Genomic DNA, 14004 nt, shown 5'->3' with positions numbered 1-14004 from the left:
AGCACATACGAATGACTCAACGTGGTAGGAAACATGCTTGCTTTGGCAGAAAGCAATGATAGTCTGAATTAAAGAATGGGAGTGGACACAATAGCCACACTGTGGAAAGAGCCGAGATGACCTTCAACAGACGAATGGATAAAGAAGATGTGGTCCATATATACAATGGAATATTACTCAGCCATCAGAAAGGATGAATACCCACCATTTGCATCGACATGGATGGAACTGGAGGGGATTCTGCTAAGTGAAATAAGTCCATCAGAGAAAGACAATTATCATATGGTTTCACTCATATGTGAAACATAAGGAATAGCACAGAGGACCGTAGGGGAAGGGAGGGAAAACTGAATGGGAAGAAATCAGAGAGGGAGACAAACCATGAGAGACTCTGGACTCCAGGAACCAAACTGAGGGTTACAGAAGGGAGGGGGGTTGGGAGATGGGATAACCGGGTGATGGGCATTAAGGAGGGCATGTGCTGTGATGTGCACTGGGTATTGTACACAACTAATGAATTGTTGACCACTACCTCAAAAACTAATGATGTACTATATATTGGCTAATTGAACATAATAATAATAAAAAAATAAAGATAGCACGAAAATGTCAAAAAAAAAAAAAAAAAGAATGGGAGTGGACAGTGTTAGATTTCCCAGTATGCAGTTTAAGCACATACCATATAGCATGAGCAAGTGGGGATTTATAGCCAAGGAGTAGGTAGGATGGAGGTCAGTGGATGACAAATTAAGGGGAAACATCAGGGTTAAGGGGAATTTTGGCTAAACTGATCTGACAGGATTCTTTGCTAAAGACAGTTCAGTGTGATTAGATATCACCTGGGGGATGGTAGAAAATGAGAAACCTAATCAGATACCAAGGAAAGAGGATTCTGGAGAAACTTAGCAGGGTTCATTGCTAAAAGTGGATTTTACAAGTAAGTGCAAAGATGGGCCTAGAAAGTTCAGGAGCCTAACTACAGTTTGGTCAAGCAAAGAATCTTTGTTAGTTACTCCTCTTGTTCAAGGAAAGAAGAAACATTTTTCTTTACCTTAAACAATATAAGTTCACTTCTCATTTGATTGCCTTTTGTTCATTAAGGACCAGCTGAATCCCATCTATTGGGACTTGGTAGTAGGAGGTATTTGCTGGATGGTGCTAGCAGTCAAGCATTTAATGAGAAAAATTTCTATGAAAATAAAAGAAAAACAAAGATCAATAATTTGGAACCCAGTTTCTGAGACCAGAAGGCAGCTAGTTGAGAAGATTTCTAGATGTTGGGCTCAAAGTATTTTTAAATGGTGGAGTAAGGACAGCAGTGGTAATCCAATGGATTTCCTGGTTTGCAGTTTGAATGTTCATGGTCATGGCATTGTGTTTCAGTGAACTTTCTGAGTAGCCCACACAGTGACAGGCACCAAGGTTGCTCATACCTGATCTGTGATGGTGATTTCCATGGAGGTCTTACCAAGTCATCCAGCTTCAGCTTGCAGGGCTTTGGGAAAAGGACAGTTTTGGTTCTCAATGATTCCACTCAGAGGGAGAAAAATTGGAAATGTTAATTTGGAGAGTTGTAGCCAGACATTGGATGAAACTAGAAAGAATTCAGGACCAAATCCAGTTTACATGTAGATAAAAAACAAACAAACAACAGCAAACCTTAAAGACAATGAGCAGGGCTAGAATTTAATACCTACAAGAGTAGGCTATAGTTTTCTATTAAACATAATTTTTTTCTCAGTACCCCAGTTTCTATCAAAGATCATCACAATAAGAATTTGCAAAAGAAGTCTAGTCTCATTAAACTTGATCTGATTATTTATATAAGTGCAAGAATAGCAATTGACCATGTAACTCTTTTTAAGGTCTCTTTGCTGGAACTTTTCAAAAGTATCTCAGATTGGACTTTTAAGAGCCTCTCAAGGCAAAGAAGCCAAGCCAAAGAATAGCCATCAGACTTTGCATGCAATATCTATGGATTCAGGTGAATTTCTCTTTTTTTGAGGTCCCCCAAATATTCTGAGGTTCCTGGGCCTGCCAGGAGTTGACCTTCTTTATTCACATTGTAAGACTGGGAACACTTACAGATACCAGGTGGCTTTTTCAGGGGCTTTATTGGCTCCATACGGTTCCAGGTGGCTTTTCCAAGGGGCTTAATTTCTCCATAAAGTCAACCTTAGTTTCTTAAAGCTGTCTGATCATATTATATGCATATTCTCAAATATGACATTCCAGCCATATATATAATTTATATAAATTTTAATATAAATTATATATATATCCAATGTTTCCAATTTTGTCCTGTTTCAAAGGACAACAGATTCTTATTGAACTTATGCAACTAACTATATTGCCATAAAAATAAGAATACTCACTAAGAGTTTCCAAATTCTGGAGGGATCAAGAAGAGAGAAAAAGTAATTGTTTCATCTTGTTCACAAAAGTATACTTTACCAAATTGCTGTAAGTTATAGATAGTTTAAGAGAAAAGAGAAAAAGGTTTCCTTAGATCTGGAAAACTAAGAACCAGCAATGTTTCAAACAGAGTCACAAAAGATTATAATCATCCTCATCTCTTCATTCAGTCTCATGTAATTAATTCAATTCTGGTTCTGCTTACTCTTGAGTTAACAATTTTATGAATCTATCAGCTTCTTCAATAGTTCTAGAAATTCTTACCCAGTCCAGTGGCATCGTCCCAAGTTTATTCAAGTGATGCCATCACTGAGCGATCTTGCTGTAGCTGACTGAGAAGAATGTTTTCTGAGAAGAATCAAATGCTTTCAGAGAAGAATAACTGTGAATCATAAATGACTTAAAATGGCCATGGTTACAGATCTGATGAGAGTTCCTTTGATAAGGAAATTTAGTTATTTCTGTGAAATACATTTTAACATAAATAACTGAACAAAGAAGGTATTGATAAATTTCTGTGAACTTCAATTTCTGGAGCATCTATATTTGTAATATATATCGATTCACATATAAGCTAAAAAGGTTTATCATCACTTATTTGACAATGCTTCCCATGTATTTTAACATACCAAATAAATCTAATTGGTTTAATACCTATCTTTTACAAGGTGAGAGACAAATTCTTTTGAAAATTTCCAGGGACCTTCTGGGAAATTTCAAAATTAGTTTGAGCTCAAAAGTACTCCATCTAGAATTTTATTTGGGAAAGTTGTCAAAAATGTCAAAAGGTTTGGACACATGGCTAAATAGGATCACTGTGAAACAATACTTAGCTATCCATTTAACCAAAGTGACAATTAAAAGATTTCAAAGACAAATACAGAAAGTTACATAGCTGTTAAAAATCTTAGCTCTTAATATGAGAAATTCAGTTTTCTTAAGTAATCAGATTGATAAAGACAACATGAAGCACAGGAAATTATTTTGATAAGACACCAAATCTTGGTTTCCCAGGCAGATTAGTTAAAAGGTAAAGAAAACCCTTTATATGATTTCTTTTTAAAGAGAAGACCAATAATCTAAGAAAATTTTGTCATTTTTAATAGAAAACCAAATTCTAGTTTTGCATCAGTGTTCTTTGGATATTGACTCAGTTTTTAAAAACGTATAAATTTACTCAATCTTAGCAACTTAACCACACATAAAATTCCTTTTCCTCAAACTTCCTACAACTTATTTTTTAAATATCCATTCAGTTTTTATCCTACTCTTTCCTCTTTCTCATTCTGGAACATTGAGTCATTCTAATTTAGGACAAAATTACCTTTTTCCTTGTAAAAACACATCTTACTTTCCTTGCACACAGAGTCTTTTCTCTTTTTAATTTATTAAAAAAAAACTTATTTAGTTTAGGGGGGAGGGGCAAAAGGGAAAGGGAGAGAGAGAATCCTAAGCAGAGCCCCTGTTGAGTGCAGAACCCAAAGTGGGGCTCAATCCCACAACCCCGAGATCACAACCTGAGCCAAAGTCAAGATTCTAATGCTCAACTGGCTGAGCCACCCAGGCGCCCCAAGTTTTTTCTTTACTCTTATTATTCCTAGTAGTTTCACGTACATATATTGATTAAAATTTGTAAGCATTAGTAACACTCCCCTTTTCTTTGTAAGAAAAAACTAGAAAGTAAGCAATTGTAAACTGTCTACCACAAAGTATCATTCTGTGGCAAATTTGAGAATACATCATTTCATTATATCCAGAGGCATATATCTTTTTCATAGTACAATTTCTCATGCTTATTAGCAGACCCAAATATATTTAGCTTCTTTAAACCATATAAAAACAAGATGTCAAAGGGGCACCTGGGTGGCTCAGTCAATCTTGGTTTCAGTTCAGGTCATGATCTCATAGGTCCTGGGATCTAGCCCTGTGTCTGCCTGCACTCAGAGGTGAGTCTGCCTGAAGATTCTTTTCCTCTGCCCCTCCCTGCTCAAATAAATAAATAAATCTTAAAAAAAAACCCAAGATGCCAAAAGTAAATAATTTTAATCTTATGTTCAGCAATTAATGTTTTAATATTTCATTTTATTTGGAAATGACCTAGATATTTAATGACTATCCATCATTTAAGTTAACTTAGCATAGCTTTAAGCTTTCAAGTTATCAAAAAGGTTTTTGAAACTATTTTTAAGTAGATATAAAGCATAATTATTGTTGAAAGGTTCATTTATAAACTCTTAACCCACTTACGTCTATTTATTTTACTTGTTCTTAACCATTATGCTTGAACTGGTCATGAAACTTTCATGAGACATCAAACAAAGTTAGCCATCATCTTCAGTTATTTTTCTTGTTGACAAATCAGACAAGTGTCAAAAATATTATAGAAGCAAAGATCCTAAAAATTTAAGCAGATGGTTCTTCCATTCTTCCCCCCCGCTTTTTTTTACTGACATGCTTGACGTGTATCAGGTGATTGATTTTTATTTTATATTTTGTTCTTAGCTTGGATTTGTAGTTTTATAATTTTAAACATCTAGTGGAAATAACATAAACTTGTTTGATTAGTAAACCTAGGTAGAAACAATTTTTATGTCTGCATCATATTTAATGCTGACAAATCTGAAGACATGCTTGTTTTGATTTTACTAATAATTTTATTTTTTTAAGGATTTTATTTATTTGTTTGACAGAGACACAGCGAGAGAGGGAACACAAGCAGGGGGAGTGGGAGAGGGAGAAGCAGGCTTCCCGCTGAGCAGGGAGCCTGATGCGGGGCTGGGTGGATGCGGGGCTGGATCCCAGGACACTGGGATGATGACCTGAGCCCAAGGTAGATGCTTAATGATTGAGCCACCCAGGCGCCCCTGATTTTACCAATAATTTTAAAACTAGCTTTATTTACCAAAGATTATCCTAGGTCATGTGAACTCTAAAAACACATTTGGATTCGTTTCTATATTTCTGTGGGTTTTGGGAATACTTAATTTATTTAAGTGCTCATTTATCACTAAGCCAATTTGAATAGAAGTCCTTTAAGTGATTTTATAAATTATTTTGGTAATATCATCCAGAGGTAAAAAAAATAACAGTTATGCATAGCATACATGCATACACACATAAATATATAGAGAGACACAGAGGTCTTACATATTTTACTCTAAAATTTTAGCCATTAGTCAGTAAAACATAGTAATATAAACTCATTTGTTTATATAAAATAGTTACCTCTCATCTCCACTTTAAATTTTTATTTGAATAGTGTTTCTGGAAAGTTAAGGTCACCTGTGTACTAATATTTTGAAGCAGACAATTATGATTTTGTTTTGCCCTTATATGTAATTTTATGGAGGCTGGTGACCAAATTTTAGGTAAGTGACTGAGGAGACCTCTAGCAGCGGTCTGGACATGTCTCTACAGCCATCTGAGGGATAAAACATCTAGTTCTGTTTCCAAATAGCCTTTTTTTTTCCTCATTCAGCCTCAGGTGGTTGCTTTTGGGAGTCCTTGAATTCCTTGGGGGACCTCAATAGAGGGTAAGGGGCCCACAGTTCAAGTGACTGTGGGTAGATAAGGCGCTGAAGTGGGAAGGTAAAAGTCTGTCAGAGTGGACAGAGGGATGGAGGGGGTAAGATTTTGAAGGGGGACATAGCAAAGGATTCAAGGGAACTAGAGGGAAGATCAAAAGAGAAAGAAAATTATCATACAGTTTCACTCATATGTGGAACATAAGGAATAGCACGGAGGACCACAGGGCAGGGTAGGGAAAACTGAATAGGAAGAAATCAGAGAGGGAGACAAACCATGAGAGACTCTGGACTCCGTGGAAACAGACTGAGGGTTGTGGAAGGGGAAGTGGGGGGATGGGGTAGCAGGGCGATGGGTATTGAGGAGGGCACGTGTTGTGATGAGCACTGGGTGTTATACGCAACTAATGAATCACTGAACACTACATCAAAAACTTATGATGTCGTATATGGTGGCTAACGGAACATAAAAAAAATAATAAAAAAAAGTGAAATGAGGAAGGAGGAGCAGAGGTGATGGTAAGGTAAAGGCTTTACAGGAGCCAATTTGGGGGAGATCTGAAGTTTCCCAAAGAAGCCTTTGAAGTTTCAAATGATCCTTAGTAAAAGTAAGAAAAGGAGAGGATAGGGTTGGTGGAGCATATTGTCAGCAGGGCTTTAAAAAAATTTTTTAAGTTCAATTTAGTTAACATATATTGTATTATTAGTTTCAGAGGTAGAATTTAGTGATTCATCAGTTGCATATAATACCCAGTGCTCATTACATCAAGTGCCCTCCTTAATACCCATCACCCCATTACTCCATCTTCCCAGTCCCGCCCCCCCCAGTAACCCTCAGTTTGTTTCCTATAGTTAAGAGTCTCTTATGGTTTGCCTCCCTCTCTGTTTTCATCTTATTTTATTTTTCCTTTCCTTCCCCTATGTTCATCTGTTTTGTTTCTTAAATTCCACATGAATGAAGTCGTATGGTATTTGTCTTTCTCTGACTGACTTATTTCACTTAGCATAATACCCTCTAGTTCCAACCACATGGTTGCAAAAGGCAAGATTTCATTCTTTTTGATGGGTGAGTAATATTCCCCCCCCATATATATATACACCACTTCTTCTTTATCCACTCATCTGTCGATGGACATCTGCATTCTTTCCATATTTTGGCTATTGTGGTCATTACTGCTATAAACATTGGGGTGCACATGCCCCTTTGGATCACTATGTTTGTATCTTTGGATAAATACCTAGTAGTGCAATTGCTGGGTCATAGGGTAGTTCTATTTTTAACTTTTTGAGGAACCTCCATACTGTTTTCCAGAGCGGCTGCACCAGCTTGCATTCCCACCAACAGTGCAAGAGGGTTCCCCTTTCTCCGCATCCTTGCCAACATCTGGTGGTTCCCGACTTGTTAATTTTAGCCATTCTGTGAGGTGAGGTGGTATCTCATTGTGGTTTTGATTTGTACTTCCGTGATGCCGAATGATGTGGAGCATTTTTTCATGTGTCTGTTGGTCATCTGTATGTCTTCTTTGGAGAAAAGTCTGTTCATGTCTTCTGCCCATTTCCTGACTGGATTTTTTGTTTTTTGGGTGTTGAGTTTGGTAAGTTGTTTATAGATCTTGGATACTAGCCCTTTATCTGTAGTGTCATTTGCAAATATCTTCTCCCATTCTGTAGGTTGCCTTTTAGTTTTGTTGACTGTTTCCTTTGCTGTGCAGAAGCTTTTTATCTTGATGAAATCCCAATAGTTCACTTTTTCTTGTTTCCCTTGCCTTTGGAGATGTGTCTAGCAAGAAGTTGCTGCAGCCGAGGTCGAAGAGGTTGCTGCCTGTGTTCTCTTCTAAGATTTTGATGGATTCCTTTCTCACATTGGGGTCTTTCATCCATTTTGAGTTTATCTTTGTGTAGGGTATTAGAGAATGGTCCAGTTTCATTCTTCTGCATGCGGCTGTCCAATTTTCCCAACACCATTTATTGAAGAGACTGTCCTTTTTCCATTGGATATTCTTTCCTGCTTCATTGAAGATTAGTTGACCATAGAGTTGAGGGTCTATTTCTGGGTTCTCTATTCAAAACTGCCATTTTTATGTTGCCTCTCCATGCAGGCTGCTCTTTCTTGAAGGCAGAGACCCAGCTATCAGTGGCCCTCCTGGCTCACCCAGCACTGAGTAGCTGACTTTTAAAGCTCCAAGCTCCTAGTCCCACTGGTTTTACAAACTCACAGAATTCAGCCCCTCTCGTTTTTATTTTTAAAAAAGATTTTATTTATTTATTTATTTGAGAGAGTGTGAGACAGAGAGAGAGAGAGAGAGCGAGAGTGAGCAAGGTGAGGAGCAGAGGGAGAAGCAGGCTCCCTGCTGAGCAGGGAGCCCGACACACGGGGCTCGATCCCGGCACTCTGGAATCACGACCTGAGCCAAAGGCAGCCCCTCTGGTTTTTGAAGCCAAAATTATGGGGATTAGTGTTCCCCCTGTGAACCCCCTGGTGGGAGGGCCTGTTTCTCTGTCCTCTCTGTGCACACTGCTTCCTCCCTCCTGCAGGCAGCCTCTCTCTGCCTTTCTGACCTTCCCAACCTTTCAGATGGAGCTTCTTCTCTATATTTATTTGTGGAGTTTGTTCTGTCAGTCTTCAGGTCTCTCTCTGGTTTGTTGACTTGGATGTGGATGATATCTAGTTATAAGCGTGGGATGGGGTAGGCTCAGCGTCCTCCTACTCAGCCACCTTCCCAAGCTCTTGCAGTTATTATTTTTAATGGAACTGAAATTGGCCATTGTGACTCTTTTCAAATTGGTTGCTGAATGCTTTTGACATGATCCCAGTTATCCTTGATAGTTTTCTTGGTTTTTGATATAATTAATACAACAACGTGAATAAGTAATTTGAAAAATTTGTGACATGTGAACTGCAGGACTGAGACTCTACGCTACCATTTAGTTATGCTTCATATAACAGGATGTAAAAGCTACCCTTGCTTCCAGTCTATGGAATGCAGTCAAAGCCTCCTTTAATTCAATATCCCACTAATTTCTGGCTTTACAGAAGCAGCCAGCACATGATTTCACTTCCTAAACAAAGCATTTACACTGATCTAAATATATATTTTAGTATAATAGTATAAGGTTGAATTTAATCCTTTTAGTTTTAATTTATATTCCTTTTATTATGAGTAAGGTTGAATATTTTTTCACATATTTAAGTAAGAGTCATTTATATATATATTTTTGAGAACAGTCTTGATAGTTCAAAAAAATTTTATTCAATGTGTTTTATCTAGCATAGTCTTTTTAAAAAATGCCCAAGTTCCATCTTTGGTCAGTAGAAGCCTCTTCACGTTATCTCCTGTGTCCTTTTGATATGACCTCAGTATTTTAATTTTACGCTCCCAGTAATCTTTGATAGTTTCTTTGCTGAATGATATGACAAGATATCCTAGCCTTATCTTGTACATTAAATACCCCAGAATTGGCATCAGCCATTTCTCCGAGCTGCTTATGGAATAATAATTCCATCTATTAAGCCTCATATCCACATGCATATTCATAGCACACATTGACATTATAGCGTATATGGTATTTCATTGTTTACTGTCTGTTTCTTCTTCTATATTCTAAGAATCTAGAATATAAGCTGCATGGAGGACAAAGACTTTGTTTTGTTCACTAATGTATCTCAAACACCTGGAACAAAGCTTGATGCACAGAGCTGCTCAGAATCTGCTTCTTTGCATTTTACCCGAGATCATGATTGCAGCCCTTTGCCTGAGGAGATGGGTAATCACCCAGAGACTGAGCCCAGGAGTCACTACTATTTCTTTATTAATCTATTCATTGCAATGTACTGAGTGGCTGGTATATTACAGACGGTGTTGTAGGCAGGATGGTAATGTTTGCCTTAGCCCTGAGGCTCGGATTGACTGTTGCCACTTTGCCTGACCAATGTCCTGACTGGACTTTGATAAACCTCTAGCCACATTGATCAGTCAGGAATAATTCCCCTCCAATGTCAGACTTGTGCTAAACTAGTAAAGCCCAGTAAGCACGTGGAATAAAAGGCAATGGTGGAAATATTTTTTCCCTCAGAACTCACATCCATCAATGAAGACATGGCAACAAAGCTTTATACATTATGCAAATGTGTGCATAATTTACTTCTTGCTTACATTTTCAGGTGCTATGAGAGCTATGCTCCATGTAGCTTATGTCAAAGTCATGTTTTTTATGTGAGAGAGAAATTAAGGTAGGCCAGGACTAGTATTTGTTGAAATGTTATTCTGTGCCAGACATTATAAGGTAGTTTTCTCACTATATTTTCTATTAAAGTCACCGAGAAGAAAAAGTAAGGACAACAAAAGACATTTTTAAAAGAATTTATTTTTAGGCAGTCTTAGGACATTAAAAAAAAAAAGGAAATGGCATCAGGATTTTTTTCTTTTCCCAGCTCCAGGAGGTAATTCATCTTACAACACAGGAGTATCAACAATACCATTTGCAAAAGATTTCCCATTTATTCCTCATACCACTGTGGTGAAGTGGTAGGATTTTGCACATTCACTGAGAGGACTGAGGCTCAGAGAGGTGATAACATATAAAACCATCAGTCATTTCTGGATTAGAGCAGAGGATTTTAAACTTTGCTCTTTATCACCTGTAGGATGTGTAAAGACTAATTGTTGGACTGCATCTGGGTGAGGCCCAGGGATATGAACTTCTAACAAGTTCCCAAGTAATGCTGAAGTTGGTGGTCCAAGGACCAGTTTGAGAACCACTGATGTGCCTAATAGAGAAAGAAATAAACAAAAGTGTCATTTAGCTGTTGCAGAATACCTAGAGAATCACAGTGACCTGAGAGGGCTGGTGGATGTACATGGCTTGGCATCAAAGGGGACACAGTGTACAGTGTACCCAGGCCCATTATCTGGGCCATACACCCAGGCAGTGAGTGATACTATGTCACTCCCCTAAGGTATGAAGGGACTGGTCACTGGTCTATAAAATAGTTCATGTGGCATTGTGATTTCATCCTGTCTCTCACCCTGGAAGGCCCTGTGTGTGAAGGACTGAGCACCAGGCTCTCAAGATCTCCCTTGATCTTAACAGCTATCCGAGCTACTTGTTATTAAATCACTAATTCAGATCAGGTTATAGGAAATTAGGAGAGGTTAAGTCAATCTGTAAATGCCTGCTTAGTAGTGAAACCTCGAATTACGCTAAAGCTTTCCTCTTTTGTCTTGAAGCTGTCAGGGCTTTGATAAACTATTATTTTTATTATTTTTAAAGATTTTATTTATTTATTTGTCAGAGAGAGAGAGAGAGAGAGAGAGAGAGAGCATGCACAAGCAAGGGGAGCAGCAGGAAGAGGGAGCAGCAGACTCCCTGCCGAGCAGGGAGCCCGATGCAGGGCTCGATCCCAGGACCCTGGGATCATGACCTGAGAGGAAGACAGACGCTTAACTGACTGAGCCACCCAGGCGTCCCTAAACTATTTTTTTTTTTAAGATCTTATTTATTTGAGAGAAAGAGAGGGAGAGAGTGAGCATGAGCGGGGAGAGAGGCAGGCTCTCCGCTGAGCAGAGAGCCCAATGTGGGGCTTGATCCCTGGACTCTGGGATCATGACCTGACCTGAAGGCAGACGCTTAACCGACTGAGCCACCCAGGTGCCCCTCAAGCCTCCAGAGCTTTGAATGCTCTAATCTCCTTGGGCAATTGATGCTGGTCAGGTTATTGCCTTTTTTTTTTTTTTAAATAATGAGTTGTATTACTTTTAAATTATAATATTACTGGAAAATTTAAAATGCTGTATGGCAAATAAATCAGCAAAGCTTGTCTGAAATGGTTAGAGTAAATATTTGCAAATTATCTGGGGCTAATTGTCATGATACATGAAGCATTCCTAGTAATCCATATAGAGAGATGGGGAAATGATATTGTGGTAGGAAGTCCTTAAAATGGCCCCAATGAGCCATGCGTCCTGGTATTCATGCATGTGAGTAATGCACAATTCCCTATCACTGAGTGTGGACTGAGTTAGCAGAGATAAGTGGTTAAAGCTGGAATTACTCTAAAGCTTTGCCCTTTGTGTCCCAAAGCCTCAGGGCTGAGTGCTCTAATCTCCCTGGGGGCTGGCATTCGATGCTTGGCAGGATATTGCTCAGTTTCTGTTAAATGGACTGTATTATGTACTTATGTATGTATTTATAAAATACACATTACATAAATTACCATTTGAATCTTTTTTAAAAAGATTTTATTCGTTTATTCGTGAGAAACAGAAAGAGAGAGGCAGAAGCAGAGGGAGAAGCAGGCTCCCCAAGAAGCAGGGAGCCTGATGCGGAACTCGATTCCAGGACCTGAGCTGAAGGCAGATGCTTAACCGACTGAGCCACCCAGGCACCCTGAATCTTTTTTTTTTTTTTTTTTTTTTTTGGTGTACAGTTCAGTGGTATTAAATAACATCAATTTTGTTGTATAACCATCACCACCATCCATCTCCAGAACTCATTTCATCTTGCTTCATATCACTTATACAGTAATTTCCTATGCTGCCATCCTCCCAGCCCCTGGCAACCACCATTCGACTTTCTTTCTCTTTGAGTTTCACTATTAGAGGTATCTCATTAGTGGAATCATACAGTATTTGTCCTTGTGTGTCTGGCTTCTTTCACTTGGCATAATGTTTTCAAGGTTCGTCCATATTGTAGCATGTATCAGAATTTCATTTCTTTTTTTTTAATATTATTTATTTATTTATTTGAGAGAGAGAATGAGAGAGAGAGAGCATGAAAGGGGGGAGGGTCAGAGGGAGAAGCAGACTCCCTGCCGAGCAGGGAGCCCGATGTGGGACTCGATCCCGGGACTCCAGGATCATGACCTGAGCCGAAGGCAGTTGCTTAACCAACTGAGCCACCCAGGCATCCCAGAATTTCATTTCTTTTTAAGGCTGAATAGTATTTCATTTATGAATATGCCATATTTTGTTTATACATTTATCCATCGATGGGCATTAGGATTGTTTTCATCTTTTGGCTATTGTTAAAGAAAAACAGAGCTGGGGCGCCTGGGAGGCTCAGCCGGTTAAGCGTCTGCCTTGGTCTCAGGTCATGATCCCCGGGGCCTGAGATTGAGTCCTGCATCAGGCTCCCTGCTCAGCAGAGAGCCTGCTTCTCCCTCTCCCTCTGCCTGCCATTCCCCCTGCTTGTGCTCTTTCTCTGTCAAATAAATAAATAAATAAAATCTTAAAAAAAAGAAAAAGAAAAACAGCTGTATAGTAGTTAAAGTGGTAACAACAGATTTTATTCAGGAACTATTGTGATGGGGAAAGAGACTTCAGTGTAGAACTGGGCTCAATTCTGAACACAGCTATAAATCTTCCTTGGAGATTTATAGCCAAGGAGCAGGGTGGAGATCAAGGTGGGGAAACCTTGGGGGTATGGGAGGGATTCTGGTTAAACTGACCTGACCAGGATCCTTGCTGAAGGCAGGCTGGGTGATCAGACATCCAAGGTGGGGATTCTTGTGGAATTGACTTAGCAGGATTTTTGCTAAAATTAGGCTAGGCAAAGACGAACATGGAAGTCCAAAGGTTGAGAAGAAGGTTCAGAGGTGCATGATTAAAATTTGGTCAAAGAGAGAGTCTTGTCAGTGTGAATAATATTGCTATGAACACCAGTGCACAAATATCTGAGTCCCTGCTTTCCACACCCTCACCAACACTTGTTATTTTCTGCTTTTTTTTTAAAGTCTCTCTTTTTTAAAAAAGATTTTATTTATTTATTTGAGAGAGAGAGAGTACGAGCGGAGGGTGGGGCAGGGAGCCCAACTAAGGGCTCAATCCCAGGACCCTGGGATCATGACCTGAGCTGAAGGCAGATGCTTAACCTACTGAGCCACCCAGGTGCCCCTGCTTTTTAAAAAAACTATCCAACCTAATGGATGTGATTTATTATTTATTTATTTATTTATTGTTTTTTTTTTTTAAATAGGAAGGTAAAGTTTTATTTTATTTTTTAAAAGATTTTATTTATTTACTTGAAAGAGTGAGAGAGAGAGTGAGAGAGAGCACGAGTGGGGTGA

Source organism: Neomonachus schauinslandi, chromosome X (genome assembly GCF_002201575.2).
Source record: "Neomonachus schauinslandi chromosome X, ASM220157v2, whole genome shotgun sequence".
In the NCBI taxonomy this organism is placed as follows: Eukaryota; Metazoa; Chordata; class Mammalia; order Carnivora; family Phocidae; genus Neomonachus; species Neomonachus schauinslandi.
The sequence above is the reverse complement of the archived record's forward strand: the minus strand, read 5'-3'. Positions refer to the sequence as shown.